The following is a 14,864-nucleotide window of genomic DNA, read 5'->3' as shown; positions in this document are numbered from 1 at the left end:
GGAGAGTCCACACCTTCAGACATCGGAGGTCTGGTCTCTACAAGAGACATTCAGTGAAGTCCAGGCCTTCTTAGGCCTCTGATTTCATCATGGTTCTCCTATCTTGGGGCGTGGACCCTTGGGGCTGAATTAGGGTATGAAATCCCAGAGGAAGGCAGGGCCTCCTGAGAAAGGGGAACCCTCTCCCCTCCCAGTTCTCCCCAAGCTGAGCCCTTGGCTTGTCCCAGTCCAGTGTGTCTGTTCAGACTCAAGAGTAGAAACCTGGAATGGCCTGGACCATTGTCTCCCCACTCCCTAACCATCCAAAAACACACTTTGTGGGTTTCCCTTGATGAAAGGGTCCTGCCACCTGGAGAAGAAGGTGAGCCTGGGAGTGAGGAGGGGAGCTAAGGGTAGAAGACAGGTTGGACAAAGTGATTTTCCTGGGGAATAATCATATAATATAGTTGCAAAGAAAATACTACTTTCTAAGATATAAACATACTGCTGTCCCTCGGCATTCTCACAGAGGCACATACTGTACGTCAAAAGTTGGCTCCTTTTGCTGGTTGCAATGTCTCCATGTACCATATCAGGGATCTAGTTGAACCGGGTAAGGCCCAGGTCCAGTTGGGACTGGAGGGCAGCCCAAAGAGATCCCCAGGGGCTCTGACAGTGACCACAGAGGGGACTTCCCTGGTGGTCCAGTGGTTCAGAAACTGCATTCCCAATGCAGGGGGCCCAGGTTCAATCCCTGGTCAGGGAACTAGATCCCACATGCCGCAACTAAGAGTTCGCATGCTGCAACTAAAGACCCAGTGCAGTCAAATAAATATTTTTAAAAAACACAGGGATCTGAATGGGGATGGAGTAAGGGCCAGAAACAGGACATTGAGAGGAGTACCTAGAGAGGAAGGACCGAGAAAATGGCATTGTTTCTTTGCAGGAATAGGCCAGTGACCAGCAGAACTAAAGCGTAGGACAGCAGCTGATGCTCAAGGGCACGTGCTTGGCTACATTGTGCTGGCAGCATCGTCCTGCCAGAGCTGAGACCTCTGGTAATGGCCCACGAGGCACAGCCCTGAGTCCCTGTGTCCTGAGTGCAGCAAGGGGTCAGGAGGGCACCAGCCATGTCAGGATGGCGTGGGGAGAACCACAGAAATCTCAGGAGTCCTTGGAAATACTGAGGGGGGCAGATTGCAAGGGTTTCTGTGTCACAGGTTTGGAGCTGGGGCCACTTGGTAGTTATCTTTGGAAGGCTAAAACTTGCAGACACTCAAGAGGTGGACACAAAATAAACAACAGCTTTTAAGGAAGAAGCTGCCATCCCAAGCACTTAACATGCGTTGTTTCACTCACTAGTGTAACGGCCCCCGCCAGGGAGGCATTATTAGGCCCATCTGACAGATACAGAAACTGAGGCTCTGAGAGGTTATGTGTCCAGCCCAAGATCACAGCTATCAAACAGCAGCACCTTGACTCTTTAACTATTGTTGTGCCAGCTCCTGAGCAATATTCTTCGCTCCACACAACGACACCGAGACAAGCTGGGGTGCAGTGTCAGGGCTTGGCAGAGTGGGGCCAGACCACTTCCCATGCCCACCACACACTCTCTCACATCTGAGGAGACTGAGGGGCCTGGAGAGGTCAAACGCTTGTCTGAAATCACACCGTTCCTCGGGAGCTGAACCAGGCCAGAACTCAGGGCAATAAAAATGTTCTGAATAGCTGACCAGAGGGAAACCCCCACACCCATCAATCTGTCACAGCCACCCTGGTTCAGCTCCTGTACTTGTAACTTGTTTTCTCAGACCCCCTCCTTCACACACACACACACACACACACACACCTGTTGTTTTGGGGGGCCTGAGGCAGGGCCTCTGAGCAGGATGCTGTCCCTCATTTCGGCCTTTTCTCCTCCACAGCCCCTCAGATGGCTTGCACCCCCCTCCCTGGCCCCAGCCCCCAAAGGACCCTGGGTCTCTGGTTTTTGTCAGGCCTGAGAGCTGGTGGGATTGATTTATGAGAGGAGCCCCTGCCCCCACCTCACCCTGAGCCCCTTGTCCTCCTCCCCCCTTCTCCTCCTCTTCCTCTTCCAGCTCCTCCTCCCCTGCCTGACTGCCTGCTCAGTTTTCCACAGAGTCAGGATTTCCCTGGGGTGGGGGGCTCCAAGCCAAGAACAACACAAGACCGGTTCCCCCACCTCCCCTGCCCCTCCCATCCCCCTCCAGCTCACACACCCGCCACAGCAGCCCCCTTAGTCGAGAGGAGGAGTTGAGAAGAGAGGTCCAGGCCCAGCCTGATTCCCCAAAGGAGGAGCCAGAAGCCAAGGCCGCTCCCATCCTGAGCCATGACTCCCCAGCCCCACCCCGTCCCCCCCCAAGTTCCCTCAGAAGTACCTTTCTTCAAGGACTCCCGTTGGGGAGTTCACAGAGGAGGACTCTGGGAGTCCACACTGGGCTGAGGGGGAAACAGAGAATTCTGAGAGGTCGCTGAGGTGGGGGGGTACCCACACTCTGAGGGGGCAGGTCAGTGAAGACCCCCAGAATCTACACTGAGGGCAAAACAGGAAGGCATCCAGTGCCTCTTGTTGGCTCTGGGAGGGGGCGGGCAGGGCAGAGAGGCCTCCGAGATGCCCACACTGGAGGTGGCGGGGAGCAAGGTCTCTAGAAGGTGAGTGGGCTCAGGTAGGAATGGGGACAGGGATCCGCATCAGCCTCTGACTCCCTCTCCACAGCCAGGGACTTGAGTCACAGGGAGGGAGGAGATAGGGACAGAAAGATCGGCAAAGGCAGAGGCCGGCCTGATGGGGGCATTGTCAGAGGAGCAGCCGGCAGACAGACCCCAAGGTGGGGACCAGGCTAGCAGAGTGTCAGGGCAGAACGGGCGCTGGAGCAGGGGTTGAGTCCAGGTCCTCCTTCCATCCTGTTCTCAGACTTGATTTTGGCCCTTGACTCTGGACCAGGCGGTATGGGAGTTGGGGGTTGAGGAACCTCGCTTCCTCCTGGAGAAGGGGTCCAGACACCCAGACCACGACAGGCCCGACTGCTGGGACCTCTCCTGAGAAGAGTGCTCCCTGCGGGACAGGAAGCTGGCGCTGGAAGAGCAACCTACTGTCCCGCCAGCCGGCCGCTCCCTCCCTTGGCCCGTCCCCTAGCCGCTCCCCCACCCCGCCCCCATCAGACGAGGCCTTCATGCCTCTCCAGGCGGTGTGAACCCGAGTGACCCCTCCAAGGTTGCCTCTTTCACACAGCAGCCCTTTGATGGGTCTCTGAAGGCCTTGGTTTTTCCTCACTGTGTGCCCCGCCTGGCCCCGCAGTGAACCCCCCGTTGCCCACCCCTCCCCTTCTTTTTGACCCATGCCTGGTCCTGGCTCTGACTGGGGAGGAAAGGCCCTTCCCCAGACCTCCCAGGGCAGCTCTGCTCTGTGAGGGGCACCCCCAAGACACCTCCCCACTTAGGACAAGGAATGAGAATCTGTTTTTTAAGTCACACCTCAAAGCCTTAAGCAATCTACTCCTTCGCGCCCGGCTGAGGGCTCAGCCAAGTTCATCTGTGTACCCTCAGGCTTAGCACAGAGCAGGAGGCTTAAAAAGGAAAACAGAAATTTTGAATGAATACTTGGTAAGACGGGGAGTCACAGGGGCTCCTCTGCTTCTGAAGTAGAACAGGAGCAGGGACGGGGCAGGGAGGCGGCAGAGTCGGCAGAGTCACAGCTAAGCCATGCTAGAGAGTGGCAATGTTGGCCTAGCCCTGTCCCCTTCAGGAAAGGCGCAGGGGTGGCTGGGGCACCTGGCTTCTCCCTCCTGTGTCACAGCAAGCCGCCCAAGGGACGGCTGCCCCTTCTCCCCATCACAGCTCTGGCCTGGGCTCCTCCTGGGAACACACATCCGAATCCTGTCCAGCCCCTCCCCCCTCATTCGGGGCCCAACCTCCTCCCCTCCCCTGGTAACCCCCCTTCCCCTCAGGCCAAATCTGGCCAATTTGTTCTGAGACAGGGTTCTGGTTTCATAGCCTCATTTGAATGATTTCCAACCAGAATTCCTGCCTCCTCCTTTGCAAAGCTCTACCCTCCCCTCCCCCAGTCTCCCTTCTGCCTGAGCGGCTGCCTCAGCCAAGGCCTGTGTGGAAGAAGGAATGAACCCACACACACACTGACCCCTGGACCCTAACACCCCTTCCCTGGGCACTCCCAGCCTCCACACAACTTGTGGCCCCCAGAGGGAGGCTGGTCACTTAGACCTCTGCCTCAAGCCTGAGAATGTGGGCGCTGGGGCTCTGCCATCTGTCCTTCCTGGGGCCTGGGTCACCCCACCTGTGCTGGGAGCAGATGATGTTCTAGAGCTGAGCCCAGAGCCCAGCCCTGCCCTCGGTAGAACTTAGCTGCCAAACTAGATGCAAATCTCCATCTTACTAGCCACCCCTGCCTGCCTCGAACACATTCTCCTAGTCCCCTGGAGCAGAAAAGCTCTGTGTTTCAGGCAGTACAGCAAGGGTATCAAGAGGTAGCTGGCCCTGTGCACCACCAGCCTTGTGAAAAAAATCTTAGGCAGCCCCCTGGGGTGCTGGTTCATGCCTCCTAACAGTCCTCACCAGCAGAAAGGTCAAGCGGAGATCCAGTTCAACCCTCACCTTTCCCAAGACTTTGCTCTGACCCAGAGTCAGACCCCCACGACATAGAAGGTCTCTTCCTCCAGGCCCTATACCCAGAAGGTAGGCAGAAAAGGTTTTCTTCCTTTGTTTATAAAAAAAGGAGCTTGAGGCCCAGAGATGTTTAGTAATGTGTCTAAGATCACAGCAGGACTTGAGGCCTGGCCACCGCCGAGGCTGAGTTGTCCACCACACGCCACTGCTGGGTCTGGGTCAGTCTGGAGGCCACTCTTCAGCCCAGGACACCTGGCCCTCATAGGGGCTGCTGATCAGCCATCTGCAAACCCCTATCCTGGGAGATGATCCTGGAGATGGGTCCAACAATCTGTTCTGCAGTTCAGGTGTGTCATTTCCTGAGCCGTCGGGTAGGGGCTGGTTTGCGTACAGCCCTGTTGGCACAGATTCAGCATCTTTGTTTTGCATATGCAGAACTAGGCTCATAGCACAGAGAGGCATGTCAAGCCACAGCCCTGGTGCTAAGCCAAACAGAAAAACACTCCAGGATTGCCCCTGCCGCGGGAGCCTCCTGCCTCCTCTCCCAACCCCTGTCTTCAGGGCCCCTCTCTAAGTGCCACCCTTGTCAAGTGTCAGGTACCCAGGGTTCAAATACAGGCTCTAACCTCAGTGGGCATGTGACCTTGGGTGAGTTACTTCCCTGAGACTGTAAAATGGGGTAATAACATGTTCCTCACAACCTCATAGAGTTGCGGTGGGTGTGAAAATACATCAAGTCTAGCACAAGACATAGTCATTCGCTTCTCCTCCTTTCATATATTCTGCCCAGTACAAGCCTAGTTTAGGAGCAGAAAGTGCCCCAAGCTGAGTCGAGTTCGGCTATTCAATATTAGAGCCCTCTGTAAAACCCAAGGTAAGACGCTCAGCCTCTGTTCTTCCACCTGAAAACGTGTCAATGTGGTGGAGATAAGATGAGACAAGAGAAGGGAAAGGAAGAACAGTGGGAAAGGGAGAAGGTATAAGTCTCAGTTTCTCACTTCCTTTGATCAACATGCTCCCCACACACTCACAGGCTGTGGGAGAAGGCCCATTCCTGGATCGGAGGGGGAATCCTCTCCCCTTCTTTCTTCCCCAGGCCATTCTAGGGTCCCCATGACTCATCCTTCACAACAAGCAGCTCTTTTTTGTTCAGCATGGAGCAGGGTGCCCTGCCTGCTGGCGCCTGGCCCAGAGAGGGAGGCTCGAGGTCTGTGGGGCTGGTCTGGCTTCCTCAGGGGTTCCATGGCTAGATCCACTCCCACCTGTACCCCGATGCCACTGCTCAAGCCTTGAAGATTTCCAAGGACCTGAGCTAGTGCGGGCAGAAGGCAGGAGAAGGCTTCACCAGGAGGTTCCCATGATGCTGTGCTGGTTCCCCGAGGCCATGGAGACCTTATACCCATGACATCAATTATCCCCCCAAAACTATACTTCTTAAACAGATACAGAGCAGGGAGTCAGCTTATCTTCCCCAGAAAAACTGAAACCTTCACACATTATTACTCCTAGGAAGCATCTGTTACTGTGTGTTACACATTTTCTTTGCATCATCTTGTTTCATTTTCTCAGCGATCATCTGAAGCGGCTGCCATTAATTCTCATGTGGTAGAGCTAAAGACTTCTAATTGAATGCCTTCAGAGATGGAGCCTGCCTCATTCCATCTAGCCTGCCTGACCTGACTGCTATTCTGAAAACACCTTCTCTACCTAAGAATAGATATGGCTGTCTTGCCGGCCCCAGAGAACACTCCTTTCTCCCTAACACTGTGCCCCTAACACCTTCTGAGAGGCTTGTTAGTTTCCCACTTTAATCTCAGCCTTCCATCCTAGCATCTGCTTGTGTCCTGGGGCTCTGGGTTAGGCCTATTAAAGAGACCACACAGGGGATGGAGCAGGTAGCACCCATCACCCTCATCCTCCCCCTCAGCCACCACTCACCTTCTTTCTAGGCTGGTTATTTGGAAGGTGCTTTTTCCCTGGACATCAAGGCAGAAGACCAGGAAAGGAATCAGGATTGCTGGAATTCATTCCAGGATGTCTCTGTATTGGGGGGTGTGGGGAGGTGTTTAGGACCAAACTTTGGGGCCTGGCTGTGGGTTTGCAGAGGGTGGGTAAGGACAAGATATACTCCACACGCCAATGTGGAAGAAATGGCTAAGAGAAGTCATAGCTACATGGAGGGAAAAGAATAAAGGCTATAATTTGTGGGTTTTCTTATTCTCTTTTATAGCCCCAAATACAAGAATCCATTCCTTTATCCAGCCAACCATCTAAACATCCACTCATCCATCCAACCATCCAATCATCCAGCCATCTAATCATCTAATTACCTATCCATTCATGTATCCTTTCATCCATAGGCCCATTGTCTTATCCATTCATGCTACCATTAATCTGTCTTTCCATTCATCCACTCATTTATCTACTCATCCATCCATTCACCCATTCATCTGCCTAACAATCTTCTCATCTATGCTTTTGTATCCATTCGTCTTTACATTTCTCCTTCTATCCTTCTATCCACTCACCAACTCACCTATTTTTTCATCTCTTCACATATTCATTCATCCACCCATCCATCCATGCATTCTCTCATCCATACACCTGCTGCCTATCCTTTCATTCATCCTACTATTAATTCATCCATATATCCATTTATCCATTCACCTACCTGTCATCCATTTATTCAACTATTCATTCATACAGACATTCACTTATCTATCCATCTATCCATCCTGCCACTTATTTGCCACTTATTTTTTCCTTTACTCATTGATTCATTAATCCATAATTTATCCACTTGTTTCATGTATGTGTATATATATATAAATATATATGTACTACATATTTTACTCCATCCATCAAAACATTTATCTATTCATTCATTTATATAGAAATAAATTAAATAACCTAATGTTCTTAGCACAGTACCTGGCACAGTAAGCATTCAGTAATGGCAATCAAGAGTAGTTGATTTTATTACAAGATTTTATTTGAGAAGCAGAATAGTGTGGGAGTAAAATGCATCAACTTTGGACTTAGACTACCTGGATTCACATCTTAACTCTTACTTCCACTTAATCTCAAACAAGTTATTTAACTTTTCTTAGTCAAGTTTTCCCATGTGTAATATGGAAATGGCAAGAGTACATTTCCATTGAGAGTTGGAAATGTTAAGTTGTCCTGAAGATTAAATGAATTACTAAATGTAGAGCACTTAGAAAGGTGCCTGGCACATAGTAAGCCCTCAACATACTACTTGGAGAAGGCACTGGTGACCCACTCCAGTACTCTTGCCTTGAAAATCCCATGAACAGAAGAGCCTGGTAGGCTGCAGTTCATGGGGTCTCTAAGAGTCGGATGCAACTGAGCAACTTCACTTTCACTTTTCACTTTCATGCATTGGAGAAGGAAATGGCAACCCACTCCAGTATTCTTGCCTGGAGAATTCCAGGGATGGAGGACCCTGGTGGGCTGCCGTCTCTGGGGTTGCACAGAGTCAGACATGACTGACGCGACTTAGCAGCAGCAGCAACATACTACTATAATCATTCTTCCATCCTTCAGGCATTAATGAGCTTCTATCTTGTGCTAGACCCATGTATATCTTCCTGGGAAATATGCGTCGTAAGGATGTGTTGCCTCCTTCAAGGAGCCCACATCCAGGGAGAAAAGACAAACAGATAATTCATGTGATAAGAGCTCTCAGAGAGGCATGAAGGATGCCTAGGAGCAGTGAGGGGGCATTCCCCACATACCCACCTCAACCTCTTTTCTCTTCTCCGTACAACTCTCCTGGGCAATCCTGCCCACGATCTGAACTTCATCCCTGGACTCCACACTGTGCCTGGTACTCACACTCAGACCTCTCTCCTGAGCTCCAGATCTGTATATTCAATGGCTTACTGGGCACCTCTCTTTGAAAGCTTCAGACTGAGCCTGTTGTTCTCCTTCTCATATCCTGTTCTTCTTCCTGTGCTCCTGAATCCATAAATGGTACCAAAGGATGCCTGATTGCCCAGTCCTCAGAATCTCCCAGGCTCAGACATCTACTGTATCTCCCTTTCCATACCCAATCAGTCACTAAGCGTGTTGCTACTTACCTTTGCCCCTATCCCTCCCTATCTTCTCCTCGTCATCTCTGCAGCACCTCCTCACCCCATCTCCATCCAGGACTTCCTATCCTCCACCTAGACTGTGACCTTCTCCCCTGTCTACCTGCCACCATCTCTGTGTCCTCCAATACATCCCACACTGGCCTCACTTCACTTCCCAGACACTGTGCTCATGATGTGATTCTCCCCTTCAAAATCCAGCAGTGATACCTGGAATATCCCTATATCACCCTATCACTTGCCTTTATATTCCCCTGCTGGAGGCTTCTTAAATGTAGCACACTTATCTCCATTGCCTGCAACTCAGTGCCTGGCAAGAATGCATTATTTTAGTCAAGTAGGAGGTAAGACAGAGAAGGCAATGGCACCCCACTCCAGTACTCTTGCCTGGAAAATCCCATGGACAGAGGAGCCTGGTAGGCTGTGGTCCATGGGGTCATGAAGAGTCGGACACAACTGAGTGACTTCCCTTTCACTTTTCACTTTCATGCATTGGAGAAGGAAATGGCAACCCACTCCAGTGTTCTTGCCTGGAGAATCCCAGGGACAGGGGAGCCTGGTGGGCTGCCGTCTATGGGGTCACACAGAGTCGGACACGACTGAAGTGACTTAGCAGTAGCAGCAGCAGGAGGTAAGAACGGAAGAAGGTGCAAGTGTGGGCTCAAGTAGCATAGAAAAGTCTACACAGCTGCTGCAGAGGGAATTTTATTGGAAATGAGCAAAACAAGAAAAATGTTGCTCAGAGAGATCATGGTGGGATTGTTTGGGAGTGGGAATAGTCCAGGTTGGGCTGGGAGAGAAGTAGACACCAGAAGGCCCCCAGGTAGGGAGAAGAGGTTTGGGGACCAAAGATTTTGAAACTAGGCAGAACAGGAGGAAGTGGTGGGAGCCCGGGGTATCAGACTTGCCGTCTGGAGGAGATGGCTAAGTGATATAACCAGGATCATAGTATAGTCCAGTGTGCTGTACTAAGTGGAGGCCAATTAGGAAGGAGGAGGAGGAGGTCACTGCAGGTGAGAGGTCAGCATCTGGGTGTGAAAGCCAAGAGGCTGGAGCCAAGAAGAGTCTGGTTGGCCAGGTACCAAGACCGAGAAGAAGCCTAACTGTGAACCTGAGGCTCAGAAAGGTCAAGGGAGGTGAGGCTGGGAGGAAGGTACCACAAGGGAAGAGTATAGTGGTGACTTCAAAAGCAAGTGGAGAGGATGTGGGAGGACCGTGCCTGGGAGCGGTGCTGGGGTGGCTGAGTGGAAGGAGTGGTAGGCTTGTGGGAAGCAGGGGCTTCAGGGGACAGCAGCCTCCTGTACCCACCCACCACGGTCCCGCAGACACATCCTTCCTGGTCCCCTCAGGCAAATGCCACCTCTTTCATTCACATGCCCCAAGTTCAATGCCCAGGGAAGGGAGAGGGGTTCAGGCAGGGTTGTCTCCTGACTTTCTCCTTCTCCCCGTCAGGCCAAGACAAAGTGGGAAGAGGGTCTTCCCCAGCCCCCAATAGTCAGGGTCAGGGCAGCCACCTTGGGGCTGATGTCACAGCAGGCCTCCAGCCAGATCTCGAGTCTGTTTTCATTCCTGCTCCATGAGACAGGAATAATTAATGAGAAACAGAGAGGGGCAGGGAGGCAAAGTGGAGGGACAGAGCTGCTTGCCTGTCAGACCCGCCCCCCAAGGTGGAACCCTATCCCACTCTTGGACTGTGCTCCTGACAAGGGCCTTCAGCACCTGGGGGCCCAGCTCTCCTCCTCTTTCTTTCCCTCCCTTCTCTGAAGAAGGAACACTGAGGCAGCCCTTGCCCATGAGTGCAGACCCCCCTCCAGGGCAGGGTTGGGGGGAAGAGTGTCACTCTAAAGTGGTCCAAGTGCACTCCTAGGTTCTCTTAGGCCCCTTGCCAAGGGATCTCGATGTAGTGGGAAGAACACAGAATCGTGGCTGGGTGAAGTCTGATTCAGATCCAGGCTTTGCCATTGACTGGCTCTGCGACTTCACCCAAGCCACATCATCTCTTGTGTAGAATGGGGATAGAAGACAACAGGTGCTCAGAAATGCTGTAGACAGATGTGCGGTGTGTAGCAGGGAACAGGCAGAGCAGAGGGCTACAGAAGTAGGAGAGGAGAGGGTGCCTGAGTTGTAGACCTGCTGGGACCACATGTGCAAGACTAGCCAGCCCTCTGGGCTGTGAGAAATGGATGGCCTGATGGAGGAGGAGTCGTGGCAAAGGGGAAGCCTTGGTCAGTGTCATCTGTCCATGGCCCTGTTCCTTCCTCATCCTGACTTGGAATGGCCTCTGTGCCCTTTCTTACCTAGCCCAGGACCTTTGTAAATACTGCTCCCTGCTCCCCTCTTGCTAACTGCAAACAAGTGGATCTGGGGGTGGGTCTGACAGGCAAGCAGCTCTGTCCCTCCTCTTTGCCTCCCTGCCCCTCTTCAAGGCTTAATTCAAGCCTGGGTCCCTTCTTCCAGCCCCAGGTGCTTACCTAGCTGTAGTACTTACGCACCACATTGTATTAGTTGGTTTATATATCAGTGTCCCCCTGTGAGCTGTGTCCCCCACACCTTAAGGGAGTGGGAGCTGTAACCAGTTCATCCCCACACCCTCAGCTCCATACACTCAGGCTGGCATATGGAAGGGACCAGTGAAGGTATGTTGAATAAATGAAGTGAGGCAGGGACAGAGTGAATGAAGATATACTCAAAGTCAGATACCAAAAGGCTAAATAAAGGAACCTGAAGAGTAATGAGGGCCCCAGCTTCCTCTGCGGGGCATTAGAGGATGCTTGGCTTTGCACTAGATTAGTTCAGGTCACTAGAGCTGGAATTTGATCCTGCACCAGTAACATTTACCTTGACTTGTAATTATATACATTTTTTTTGCATTATTATTTGAGGAGCATCTATACCCCTATTAGACTAAGCTCTTTGAAGCAGCATTTGTCTTTGTTCTTGTTCATCACAGTATCTTGGTGCCCAGCACAGTGCCTGACACACAACAAATATCCAGTAAATATTTGAAGAATGAATGAATATTGGAGGGAAAGAATCCCCTCCCCACCCCAAACACACCCAGGATCAGTGTACTCAGGGGTCACATGTAGAAACCACGGTCCCTCAGCCACTTGCTGCATTCTCTACCCCTTAGCAAGCTTCAGCACCCTCACTCTCATTGCTTTCAAACCACTTGGGCCCCAGTAGAACTATCCCACGAAGTGGGCCAGCCTGGGCTAAGCCTGCAGCAAAATGCCAATCATTCCCGTGGCTAGAATGGGGTTGGTGGATTTCCCCACCCCGTGCCTTAGTTTATTGGATCCCAGCTATGCACCAAGCACTACTCGGCATTTTCCTATCTGTTCTTATATTTTATTCAAACGCCATACTAATAAAAATAGTAGCTGACATTTTTGAGTACTTACTATGATCCTGGGACACACTTTACTTGTATTAACTGATTTCATGTTTGCAACAATCTCATGAGGTAGAAATGATCACTACACCTTTTTATAGATGAGGACATGGAGGCACAGAGAAGTCAACCTGCCCAAGGTCAAAGAGCAAAAAGCTGGGCTCTGACCCCAGGTCTGCCTGTACTCTAAATCTGCAGCTGCCCTGCCCCAGGCGCCCCAGATCTCCAGATTTGAATTCAGGGTCTGGCCACCCAGGCTTAGATCTAATAGTTCCTTGTCCAGGACCCTCTCCCTGGGGCCACTGTGGAGGAGGGGGATACTGTGGGGGGCTGAGTACAGCCTAGAGTAGCTTACTGTCTTTACTTGTCCCTACTCTCTGCACTCAGGCACAGAGAGGGGCATGACATGCGTCATTTGGGGCAGATGGGATGAGGGAGGTGAGGGGAAGCGGCCCCAACTCTAGGCTCAACACTCTCCCCCACCCTCAGCCCTCTGGCTTCCCTTTTCAAGCACTAGCTTGGGAGATTGAATGTTCTGCCCCCAGGAGTGTGTAATTAATTAAGGAAGACTCTAACCAGATCAAGACCTCACTACCTCTCATTCCTCTCCTGCCCCCAGGAAAGCCAGACTCCTCCTGAGTATCCTCATACTTCCTATGCTAACCACGCCCCGTCCCTCTACATCACTGCTCAAGGACTGAGGACTCATCTCAGACCCCAGTGAGACACGGGTTGTTAGTAGGGTTAGGCGGCCCAGGTAGGAATGCACTGGGGGGAGGAGCCTTCAGCAAAGGGGATGGCTTTTGTTCTCCCTTCTTTGCATCCCTTCCCCCACCGCTTCTCTATCGTGGGAAGCTCTTAGGGTGTGTGGGCTGGGAGGTGGGGCCAGGCACAGTATTGTAACGGGACGTAAGAACACGGGTAAGGACGTGGCTTGGGGACATGGTGTGCTTGCAGGAGAGTCACAAATCCTGACACAAGTGAAGGGAGGTATGTGTCCTGTGCTGGACAAGGCACATTCAACAGAGTACTTTACGCCCCCTTGAAATCGTCCTGGAGCGCACCCACCAAGTGCCCCCTCACTGTGCGGCTCCCAGACCCCAACCCCTCCCTCGGCGTCCGGAGCCCACGGTCCCGCCCTCTCTGAGGCCCACTGCGGCGATGCCCTACCTCTTCGGGCCAAGCCCCCATCCCAGAGTCCCGCTAAAATGATCACAGTGAAGGAATAGCGAGGGGGTCACTCCAGGAGACGGGGGCCACGGACCTTCCCCGATCCCGGGGCCTCGAGAACAGGAATGGGCCACTTGAGCAGGAGCTTAGAATACCCCCTCCCCTTTATCTGAGCCCTCAGCCCGGGAATGCGGCGCAGGACGCCACTCAACACTGCCTCCCCTCCTCTGGCCGCCCGCCACACCTCCCGCCGATGACAGCGGCGGCGCCTGGGTCCAAGGCGGCCTGGGTCCCCCACCTTGTCCTCTCTAGCCCCCGCCCTCGGCAGAGTTCCCAGCTAGGGAAGAGAGGAGGACTCCGTCCCACCGGGTCCTGGATCCCCGAGGCTTCCCGTCCCACCTCCCCCGGCCCCACCGCCCGGGGCCTGAGCCTCGCGGGGCGCCCCTCCCCCGGGCAGCCTCTGCAGCGCCGCTGGGCTCCGTGGGGGGAATACTAAAGAGCCGCGCTAAGGGTGCAGCCCCAGCGCGTGAGCGCGCGGCGAGGGGCGGAGCGGCCCCTGCCCCTCTCCCTGTCAGGCTTCGGGCTGGCGGGTCGAGTGCCTCAACCTCCGCCTTGGACCAACTCTACTCTCGCCGGCCTGGTCTGCCTCCCGGGGTCTGCCCCCTGTACCTGAAATAGCCCGTTGCCTGTAGCCCTTCAGCATCGCCAAACTCTAGCTACCGCCCCCACTTAGAATTCTGCTACGAAGCTCTGCCCTGCCTGGAAAGAAGTGCTCCGTGTGAACCAGGAGATCCACAAGGCTTTGCCTACACTCCCTACCGGGTCCAGCCAGACTCTAATTTGGGATCGGCAGGTTCCTTGGAAACCTGTTCTATGCGCCACAAAGGTTTACTGCCCAAGGTTCCCTCCTTCTGACACTGGGAAAGTCACTGCATATGCACCCGCTGCCCCAACACACACATACGTTTCTGCATCTAAGGGGCCTCTGAGTCCCCATTCCCACTCCACCCCCTTTCTCCTTTGACATTTATTTCCAGAAGCTGTTTTCCTAACCCTCTCCCTGGTTCTGGTTATTTATCCTCTGAACCTTTCAAGTGCGCAGGCAGTCTCAGGCTGGGAATCCCAGCCTCGGGCCTCACTTACTGGCTCAGCGACTTTGGGCAAGTTACTTAACCTCTCCCCTTCCTCCTCTGTAAAAAGAGATAAAAATACTTCCTTCCCTGGCTCAGTTGTTGTGAGATTAAATAAGATCCATGTATAAATGGAGCATTTTAGCCCAGTGCCAGGAATATGGGAATTGTTCAGTAAAGAGTAGCCATACTTCTCCGCGGACACTTGCTGAAAAGGATTGCCCTCTGCATCTGAACACCAGTGCGGTCCCATCCTCTTTGTCCTGGGCCCTGTGACCCTGGGCGCTGACCAACTCCCTCTACCCCCAGCTCCTTCTAGACAATGAGTGTGAAAGGGCTCAGTCTATAAAACACCATCCAGAAGCCAGTGTCTGCCCAGACAGCCCCTGGAATGGGAATGGCTGGGCCTTAGCAGGAAGGAGCTCTGGGGGA

The 14,864-nt window shown here is 52.9% G+C and overlaps 1 non-coding gene across 1 annotated transcript; it reads left to right on the top strand.

Moving 5' to 3' along the window:
- Positions 1-672: 672 nt before the first annotated feature.
- Positions 673-745, top strand: TRNAG-CCC. The gene has a single exon. It is a non-coding gene; the product is annotated as a tRNA-Gly (tRNA).
- Positions 746-14,864: the final 14,119 nt, after the last annotated feature.

This window comes from Oryx dammah, unplaced genomic scaffold, assembly GCF_014754425.2.
Source record: "Oryx dammah isolate SB20612 unplaced genomic scaffold, SCBI_Odam_1.1 HiC_scaffold_2, whole genome shotgun sequence".
Taxonomy (NCBI): domain Eukaryota; kingdom Metazoa; phylum Chordata; class Mammalia; order Artiodactyla; family Bovidae; genus Oryx; species Oryx dammah.
Note: the sequence above shows the minus strand (reverse complement) of the source record. Positions and strands in the feature narration are given on the sequence as shown.